Source organism: Alosa pseudoharengus, unplaced genomic scaffold, assembly GCF_046254945.1.
Source record: "Alosa pseudoharengus isolate Yale_2024_CS ecotype anadromous, Long Island Sound unplaced genomic scaffold, YU_APseudo_1.1 YU_APseudo_1.1_scf_11, whole genome shotgun sequence".
In the NCBI taxonomy this organism is placed as follows: Eukaryota; Metazoa; Chordata; class Actinopteri; order Clupeiformes; family Clupeidae; genus Alosa; species Alosa pseudoharengus.
This window is the reverse complement of record NW_027468576.1, coordinates 15,391,288-15,401,958: the sequence shown is the minus strand read 5'-3', so window position 1 is coordinate 15,401,958 and position 10,671 is coordinate 15,391,288. Positions and strand designations below refer to the sequence as shown.

Here is a 10,671-nt window from a genome sequence, read left to right as displayed (position 1 = left end):
TACTGTGAATGTATGTGTGTGCGTGTGTATCTGTTTATGCACATGTGTGCATATGGAATGGGTTTGGGAGGCAAACATACGCAAAAAAAATTGGTCATCCTAGGCCCTACGGTTCTCAAGATATTCACAGAAAACTGTGTCTGCCCTACCCTCCTTTCTGTGGGTCCAGTCCAGCGGGGGGCTACAGATCAAAACGAAAAGCAATGGTTCCATGCTATCCATGTGGGGTTATATGCCCACCAAGTTTCGTGTACCCCGGTCTTACAGTGTCCCGGGAATCCTTGACGGAAATTTGGACATGCGAAAAAGGAAAAAAAAAAAAAAAAAAAAAAAAAAAATCTGACTAAACCTATGACCGCCGCTTCGCTGCGCGGCGGTCATAATACAAATGCAATTAACAATTACATTTATAAGTATATTGCTTGCTTTTCTCACATGACTCAATAGAAAAAATATCAGTAACACATAATTGTTATTACTGTATAAATATGTTAAAATGCTTGTGAAACATATTTAGTAAATGTCTCTTTGGGCATCTTCAAGCATTTCCTGTAATTCATTCAGATTGGATCTGATTAATTTATAACAACACATTTTAAAATATGAAATCAATAGCCTACTCCAACACCAACACTATCCCATATCCCATGGGAAACAAAAAATAAAGTAGGTACAAAAAAGATAAGATACTAAAAAAAGGTATTTTTTTAATCAGAACACTCAAGGCAAACTGAAACTGTTTGCAAATGTTTGTCTGTTTGCAAATTTGAACACACCTCAGATGAAACTCTCTCATCAGGTGTCCCCAATCCACTTCATCCACTAGAGGGAGCCAGAGACATTCTTGTGATCACCAAGCCCATTTCTCCCACCACACATTTAGTTTTGTCAGACTCCTCAGTCAGTTCACTAATGTCCTTATCCTTAGTGTGCTCTGGAACTCTGACTTCAGGGGGATTTGTAAGTCCATGAGTATGGTTTCTGATGATTCTTTTTTGGAAATGATAGTTTTATTTTTTAACTTGATCTTACACTGCCTCTTCATCATTTGGGTTCACTATAGATTAGATTAGATTATAGATTAAATTCATTTTTATTGTCATTGTGCAGAGTACAAGTACAGAGACAACGAAATGCAGATTGTGTCTAACCAGAAGTGCAAAAAAGCAGAATATAAGCTAAGAATATAAGCTATACTCCCACACATAGCCCTAACTGCCCTCTCTGAGATGACATGAGAGAGAAAAACTTGATTATTTGTAGACAACTGCATCTCTTCTTCAACTACAAGATTGTCAGTTCAGCTGGCACTCTGCGGGAAGAGACCCATTAACCTACTGCAATCAACTTCAGTAGTCTACCACAGCGGGCAATAAGGGTTACTGTTAGAAGCCTGCTTTCTTATTTATTTTAGATGTTCAGGACCAGAGCCATATAAAGGAACCTTTATATGGCTCTGTTCAGGACAGACTGGGTTATTTTTCTGGAGGCTGCAATGGAATTCAGTTCTGTTCTGTGCTTTAATAAATTCTAGAATATTGCTCGATCAAAACAAAAGAGATAATGCACTATTTAAATTACAACTGCCACCCACACACATTCTTATCAAGCTGTTCCGTTTCCTTTAAAGATTGTTAAATTTCTGGGATTTCTGTGTGCATAGTAGGCCTACAGACAAACACTTGAATTGAAGCCTAAGAATTCATCTATGCCGATTAGTAAATGGATCAGGAGGTTTTTGTTAAGGCTCATCAGGGATCCACCATTCCTGCTAGCTACACTGTTGATGTGTGTTACTGCTGGCCCTTTCATCATACTGGGCTTCTTCATAGAAACTCCAAATTGGAGTTATTGGTTTGAGGGACTTTATTTCATTTTGGAGGTATTACCAGAGACGGTTGATAAAGCATTTTTGCAATTACTCAGTCCTTCTGGAATTGGTATAACGTTAGTGGCGCTAGGCTTTGTCTGCACTGTGGCTAAAACTGGTGTGGACCGTCCACTGGCCATTCTTAAACAGAGGTTGCTTGGAGTTCACTCTAAGTTTGACTCATTTGCGTGGGACGTTGAGTTTGCCTTGTGGCAAGAGAAGTGCAAAGTCATTGGTACAAGCTGCGCCAAAAAAATTAGGTAAGTCAACAAGTTAGATATGGACTTGTCACACTTTCATTGTTCATCTAAAGGTAATGACCATGTGCACTGATATTGTATTTTCAACCCAGGTTGCAAATGTGAAAAGCCTTTTTTAAGAACAGAGTTTTTAGTTACATTTTAAGTAACATTTTATTATTTACACATTTCTGTCATGTATGATACAGAAGAAAGTATGACTTTTTGGAGAAAAGGGAAAAACTTAAGAAGGGACCTTACGACGAACAGAAGGAATTGGCCAAGCGCTTCTATGATGGCAGAATGAAATACTTTGGGTATCAAAACTACCTGAATTTCTTACTAAAAAACGGGGAAGAACTGGCAAAACATCTCAGGTCAGAGCACTCTCCAGTTAACAGAAAGAAAATATTTTAGCATGTAAATATCTGAATATATTGGTTTCACCTTGCCTATACAAAGCAAAGGACTTAAAACACTTAAACAGAGTAGTAATTACAAATCAATTTTAACAGATAGGTTTGCATTAACATTCTGTGAGAAAGTTTAACATGTGTATTTACTTAATTGTGTTTATTTATTTAATAAACTTTTAATTTTTAGATTTAATTTATTGTGTGTTTGCTTTTTCCACCTATTGCAAACGTGTCCTTACTGTATCTCCTATTGACCTCTGACCTGATAGGGCGTCGGTGTCGGAGCAGTACCCGGCAGGTGACCCACTGCTCATTGAAGAAATAGCTCTGGCCCGAATGATATTGAAACAGGAGACCAGAAAGCTGGACGAGCAGTTGAGGGACGGGACCTGGGGCTGAAATGGACTCTTCTTTCCCCCTCCTCTGAATCACATGACCAGTTTTGCACTCTTAAATAGTTTTCTATGTATGTGTTAGATGTGCATATTTTTTTTAAATGATCTTGTTACATACTGCAAATTCTCAACTAGGCGAAGCAGAACGGTGAAGTTAGCAAAGCACAGTGGAGTTACAGCACTTAGGCTAAGCAATGTGGAATGACCAATTACCCCAGATGTCATGTCCTGTGGTATTCTGCATTATAAAACGTTCTACGAATATCTAGTACTTTTTGTCTCATTCTCTATACCCCAGCTGCCATGTCTATTTTAAGAGCCCAGATGTCTAGCATCGGAGCCCTTTTCATAACCCCTTAAGGTACCGCAGCGCCGAGGCCAAGTGGACCTTGCCCTCCGACGGAGTGGTGTGAGTCACTTCAGCTATCTTCAGGGGGCTCAAGTGGAGGTCGAGGATGACATTGTAGTTTTGAAGCAGACGTCTGGCTTTGTCCTTGTCAAGGTACCCTGAAACAGCAGGCACAGCAAGACAATTGCATTTCTGAACCTCTTCACTGTTGAAAGGCTCAGGGCTGCATGAAGGATAGAGAGTTGCTAAACAGACCAGTGATGCAGAAATAGTCTTGGTTCATTTGGTATGGTTTTGCAGGACTGTGCTTAAGCTATAGCAGTACACCTAAAATATGAGATCACTATAGTCTACTGTATCTTATAGACTAGACAACAACATGTCAGTTGAATATCACATGGTGTTTCATTTCAGACTTGCACAGGAGAGGTATTATCTTCCTTATACTATAGGTAGGGCATTTCCCACAGTGGCTAATCAACTACTAGTGCTGCCTGCCACAGGAGCAATCAACAACCAAGCCTATCTCATTTACATGGAACTTTTTAATTTGTCAAGTGAAACACTTTGAAGTGTTTTGAAATACAATGTACATAATTATCAACTTTGAAAATCTATTACAATCTCTAAACCAAATCTCAGACATGTTTTTGAAGAATCTAGCTATCTATTGTCATTTCTAGATGCATATTAAAGGGACGGACTCTATGGACAAGTCTATGGACTCTTGGACAACACTCTTGATCTAATGCTCTTCTCTATGATACCAGCTGCCCAGTATGAAGGACAGCAATATTTCGTCCCATCCTAATCCGAATACTCTGACAAAATATTTGTGTGAAATCACGCTGGTAATTAAATGTGTTCTTATTAGTCTTTACAGTAAGCGCTTTCAGATATAACCTCCGGAGTACATGCGGAGGTTTGTCAAACGGAGGTCCTACCCTTCGGATGATTCAGATATGATGCTAACCTGCGGACCTAATACTGACCTTATACGGACGTATGTGTGAAAGACATACACGCACATTACAGAATCTCCGTGTGGTTGTCGAGTGAGGGGTGGGGGCTTAGAGTTCACAAGATGCGAGATATATGACGCAGAATATATGCGGCCGCTGCCTGTCACAGCTGATTTTTGTTTACAAAGTGTAGCCTATGCATTATAGGCTAAAGAAGAGAAATCTATTGTGCGTAGGCTAATACTTGAAGTAGGATAGTCACGTAAGTGCGCACATACAGTATTTGTATGTGTGCTTCGAGTAAACACATTTATCTGTTTTCAACGTTATGTGCCAGAATCTGGTTTGCGTTGTAGAGAGAGAGCATGCACACACTTTATGGTAGGCTACCAGCCAATTCAGTCGGCTAACTCAAGACTTCAAGGCCATCATACAACGTTTTTAAGCAACAAACAAAATACTACATAACAGTGAAGTTTTTTCATGATTTATTTTTTTCCAAAAGCATACTATCCCCATGCAGGCGTGCGGGAACATATTTTTGACCATGGGTGCTGAATAACAAAATAATGGATGTCCAACGATTTCTCCCCTAGCATGATATGATTTGAATTTAGACAGCTACACCATTTCAACGCGGTGTATGAGTAGGCCTAAGAGCGAGAAGTTTTATAATGCCCTTGCCACTCCGACTCATCAATAAAAACTGCGTGCACACACACCAGACCAGCACTTGACTTTACATCATTAAACTATTTCAGTATATTGCTTTTCTGATTGTCAAAACCACACCTAACTTATGGCGTCTCCACTCCACAGCAAAAGTGTCCTAACCACGTTACAGCTGTTTCTATCTGAGCGACTCCAATAGTGAAAGGATTTCAGTGTCATATTTCGGTGGCACTAGCTAAGCTGTCGTGGAACTCGAGATGACATGTCTACTGATAGGCAACAGGTCTCACCAACACGAAATTCTAATTGCAAAAGATGCATCCTACCTCATCTGTTGTAGGCTACTGTAGTTATTCGAAATTGGGCTTTTCACAATCCAACGATATATCCAAAGTGCGAACTAGTTGGTGATGGTTTATGAAAACTGCCAGTATGCATGCTACACGGAGTTCTGACAGGGCTGTGCATGGCCTAATAAGCAGGCAAGATATAACCCACGATCACCATGGTTTCGTTGTCAATTCGTGTTTGTGGTAATAATGACAGCAACAATAAAACCATCTGTATCTTACGATCTTCATCATTCTTGACAGATCACCAGCCTCCTCTGGATGGTCATATGCATAATTAGCCTATAGCCTACCTTTAGTTTTCATTTAATTTTAAACACGAATCTACTGTCTTTACTGCCGGGAGAGAAATAAATCCTGTATTCTTTTCTGTAGCCTAATTCTGCCTAAGGCTATCAATGAACAGAAAACAGTGTTGGCTAACAATTTATTAAATGTTATTGTCGTCAACGACGTCGCTGTAGGCTACTGCCTTTTCAGCGCCTTCTGCTTATGATGATTCAGTCTTTTGAATTAGTTTGGCCTTGCCATGCAGTTGTAGGCTACCGTGCCATTCCCTTCATGTGTTTTATCAAAATGTTGTATGCCCTCATGGATAGTAGCTCCCTGATGTCTGCATCTTTCCATGTCGGAGATTTTCTGGACAGCACTATGCCACTCCATCATAACACTGGCATTTAAGTCAGATTTAACCACATGGACGCACGAAAGAAACGTCACCAACACGCCCTCTCACTAGGTGTGAATTTTAACCGCATGTTCTACGCCTCGTTCAGACACAGCACATTTACATAATGTCCGGAGGAAATACTAGGTCGGGGGTAGTATAAACACCGGGTGAATTCGGACTTCCATATGACCGGTTATGTCGTTCAGATATACGGCCCCACCGTTTAACATCGGCAGAACCTCCGGTCTTACACGTATGTCTGAAAGCGCTTATACTGAGGACTAAATTCATTGTGATGAAAAATACAGGACTGAATATTTCATCCTCGGTGTGTAAAGACTAATAAGAACAGGTATATTTAATTACCTGCGTGGTTTGTGTGGATATTTTATCCAAAAATCCATTTGGTATGAAAGGGTCTTAACTATTGAAACATGACAATATAGGCTATGAGATGAACAAATCAAATTGTATACACAGTTGCTCACAAACAGACAAAATGTCAGTGTAATGCACTGTTTTGAATTTCTCATTACCAGTGTTTTGGGTATCACACAGATCCATGGCTTTCTCCATCTTCTGAAACCTTTCAGTCCAGCTCTCGTTTGTCCTGACATTAGTGGGTGGCCTGCTAGGGTCACTATGCACTGACACGGATGTCCTCGATCGAGGCTGACTGCTTCTGTCTATCTGTATGAAGTACGTGGAAAAAGAATATAAGCTGATCTACAGCTATAAATGAACACGTCATAACTATTATGATAGGGGTTGTATACTGTACCTTCATCTTGTTTTCATCATCTTCTGCAACACCACTGAGAAAGTGTAGCAATTCTCTGTACAGCACCTTCAAAACATCAAAGACGCGCTAATACGTGATCCTATCAGAAATGAGTGGTGCATAAAATGTGTCTGACTGGTGACTGCGCACAGCAAAACTCCTCTGCATAAGCACCTCATCAGGGCACGTCTCTTTGGAGAACATGTGGAACAAACGACCCAAAGTTGGTAACTTCAAGGGAACCTTGTTTCTCAAGAACACGTAGGTGAGCTGGGCCTGATGGATGGCTCCTGCCCGGGAGGTGTCCAGCTCCAGCACGTCACGCTCGATGTTTCCCAGAGTGGAGGAGGAGGAGGAGGAGGAGGAGGAGGAGGCTCCCCAGTCCCGCAGCTCCTCCCTGACGGCCTGCAGCACCAGCCGCTGCTCCTCACCTGGTTCCCCATCCTTCATCTCACCTTCCTGCAAAACAACAGACTCATTAAGCTGCACACTGACCCCCCTCCTCTCCCGGTCCCTAATGATCCACAAATACAGCACATTCATTTAGCCACACCATTAAAAGAACACACACACACACACACACACACAGACACACAGACACACACACACACCAACCACTGGGCCTCTTTGAACAGTAAGAGTAATTTTGGTACCCCTTGTTCACCCAAGAGAGATTGCCATTGGGTTGGTGCTCGGCGGAAGTCAGTCACAGCTGAGAGGCTCTTCTTCAGATGAATGTAAGACAGGGAGCGGTCACCACAAGGTGCTGTAACACACTGCCTCTCACAAATCTGCAAAGTATAAAAAAAAAGTCTGTATCAGTGAAACTGTCTTTGAGCCGCAGGTCTGAAAACACAGCACTTCTCAAACAAACACCTCTGCTGCTAAAATGAGTAAGTTTACTCCAGCAGGCCAATGATATGAAAGCTGACAATAGCTGACAAAAGCGGCTTTATTGTTCAGGTAAGCAGTACCTGTTGTAACTCCTTGTGAATGTGTGTGCCCTCATTCAGTGCTTTGTTTAGGAAAGGAGTCTCTGATGGTGATATTTTGCCAGTGTGTACAGACATGTCTTCAGGGCTCAGGACATCTGCAGCCACTTCTGGATTTAACACCTTTGACCTAAGAATAAATACACGGCAGTATAATAGCCTACAATCTGTACTTTGCAGTCAGCACATTGCAGTATTCTGCCTTCTCCACCCCACCAACCCTACCAGTGTAATATTTATTTATTTGAGTGAATGAGGTCACCTTGTTCTGCGTAAACTCACTTGTTTGGTTCTTCAACAAAATATTTGACCTGTCTACTACCAACGATTTTAACGACCAGATGAGGCATTGCATTTGTCTCAGGGGTGTATTTGGAAGCCATGATCCGGAGGACGTGGAGTCTCCCAGAGGGATGGAGCTGGTGGAAAACAAAACAAAACAAAACAAGGGCAGGTTTACAACGAAGGGCAAGCAGAGGCACGCTAACTCTTCATGAAAGGGAAACGTAGCCTACAGTAAATAATGATGCATCCAAATCTCCACACAAAACATCATGTCATCCAATCTCCTGACATTGTCTAGTCAACGAAGACAGGCTACATACAGTATACTAAGGCTGTTTATTAAAAGGCAAGAGTTTGTAATTACTTTAAACAATCGTGATGAAACACGGCAATGCTTTTTACTTACGAGAACAGATCCTCTGCCGGTTCACGTTTGCCTTTATAACGCACGGTAGGATAGGCAGGCCTTCTTGTTCTTATTTGTCCTGACAAGAGTTGAAGATAACCAATCAACAAACAGTAAAGTCTACGCGGAGTGTATTTCGCGCCATGGTAACTTGACGCACCCACCATGTTTCCAGGGCTTCTGTAATGACTGAAATGATTTAGTACCGTCCGTCGTCCTGCGGCCTGATGTGAATAACCAGTAACAGCACATTCTCATAGTAGCCTAACCTACAAATCGTTGGCTCATTACTGTAAAACACAACATAATTAGTTTAATTCTAGCCTACAACTACAAAGAATTAGTAGAGACAGTGCAAGCTTAAACACCCTTGCATGTCACAGTAATAGCCAGTAGGTGGCCACACAGCTCCACAGAAGGAATGCGTGAGCTCTTGGGGGGTTACACAAGGATGTAAGGTTGGCAAAATTAGCTTAAAAAAGATATAACAGTAACACAGTTAACAGTGCTATTATTCTGTGAAAGTGAAATATGCTTAAAATCCTTTCTAGCCCACAATTCTTTCACAAATTGTTGGATTTCTATTTTGTTATCTTATCATGATATTATCATTACGTTACTGGTCGGTTTAATCTTATTTTTTTGTTGAATGCGTGGCCTACTGGTTAACGCTTCGGCTTGAGCAAGGCACCTAACCCCTCACTGCTCCCCGAGCGCCGCTGTTGTTGCAGGCAGCTCACTGCGCCGGGATTAGTGTGTGCTTCACCTCACTGTGTGTACACTGTGTGCTGAGTGTGTTTCACTAATTCACGGATTGGGATAAATGCAGAGACCAAATTTCCCTCACGGGAAAAGAGTATATATACTTATACTTATAGTTAAGCTGCTGGGGCAAAACTTTGCGTGTGCTAGACAAACTCCATTAATTGAATAAGGGGTTTAATTAAATGTCTGTACTTGATAAGGAAGCACTAAACGATAAAGGCCTAAGCCAAGATAATAAAAAGCTTAATTGTGTTATTACCTGAAAATGACCTCATCCTAAACCTCTTAATATGTTTAACCTTGGAATCGTTTATGGGCTATCTGTGTTCACAAAAGTAGACCCAGGTGTGGACAGCAGGTTTCCCTGGATTTACCAAATTCGCTTGGCATCGTGCAGACAACCACCGTGGCTTTGTCTTCTTCTAAAGAACCACAAACTCTCACAAGTGCAGCCTGCAGTGGTTCCCCCATTTGCTCTGATTTGTGAGAATTAAGCCGTGAAAGTGGTTCTTAATGGATGTGGAAATAACCGCTCGTTTTGGCCGGCCATTAACAGTCACCGCACACATCGCCCACGCGCCTCCTCTCCGACAGGACCTAATATGGCTGAAGTGTGAAAGTCAAACGGTTAATTTTATCTTAATGATCAAATGAGCGGCGGGGGCCCGACAAAGACTAGGTGCGCTTCCGGCGGCGCCGACTCCCGCCACGAGTCCGATTGGAGAGGCTGCAATCCTCAAAGGAGCATCTGGATGCGACGGGGAGGTGTGTAGCCTAATCAAAGTCCAAACAGCGCAGGTCTGATACCGGAGCTCACGTGAAGTGTTTCTTTCATGAGAGTTCAAAGGGCCGAAAGAGAGAGAGAGAGAGAGAGAGAGAGAGAGAGAGGAGGGGGGGGGGGGGCTGAAAATCACGCCGTCGGACCAGATGATGAATCACCACTTTAATTCCTTCCTTACGCCTTTCATTTCACATCTCTTCTCATTGTAGAGAACAAACACAGTGATATTTGTATCAGTTGGATGTGAGTATGAGAGAGGAAGGGAGAGAGTGTGTGTGTGTGTCTGTCCCTTTAGTGTGTCTGTGGCTAGCAGTGCTCGTGACTGTCTCCACGTGAGACAAGCGCCCGCATACCTTTGCAGTTTAGCCCCCCAGCGTGTCTTGTACCGTCTAGTCTTCATTCTCTCCTGCGGAGGCGTTCAGTGCTGGCGTTAGCATATGATGGCTCTATTCACCTGCTACAGGGGGCTATAGTATGCACTGTGAAGGGTTGGGAGGGGAGAGGGGAAGAGGAGAGAGACACACTCCACTGCCTCATGTCCTCCAAGCCACTGATGTGTGTGTCAGGTCACACTCAGTGAGACTAATGATGGAGACAGGAGATAGATAGCCCTGCAGGCTCAGGAAGGAGAGTTTGGGGGCAGTTTAGTCCCTTTACGGTAGGCCTATACCTACAGGGTGAAAAAAAAAGTGTTTCAAATTTGTACCACTTGAATTAAGGATGACTTCCTACCATAAT

At 42.3% G+C, this 10,671-nt stretch overlaps 1 long non-coding RNA gene across 1 annotated transcript; it reads right to left on the bottom strand.

The window, feature by feature from the left end:
• Window positions 1-3,357: 3,357 nt before the first annotated feature.
• Window positions 3,358-6,772, bottom strand: LOC143114844 (uncharacterized). Its single transcript, XR_012985009.1, has 3 exons — window positions 6,705-6,772; window positions 6,460-6,613; window positions 3,358-3,427 (listed from the first exon to the last, which is right to left on the bottom strand). It is a non-coding gene; the product is annotated as an uncharacterized LOC143114844 (long non-coding RNA).
• Between the last annotated feature and the right edge of the window lie 3,899 nt (window positions 6,773-10,671).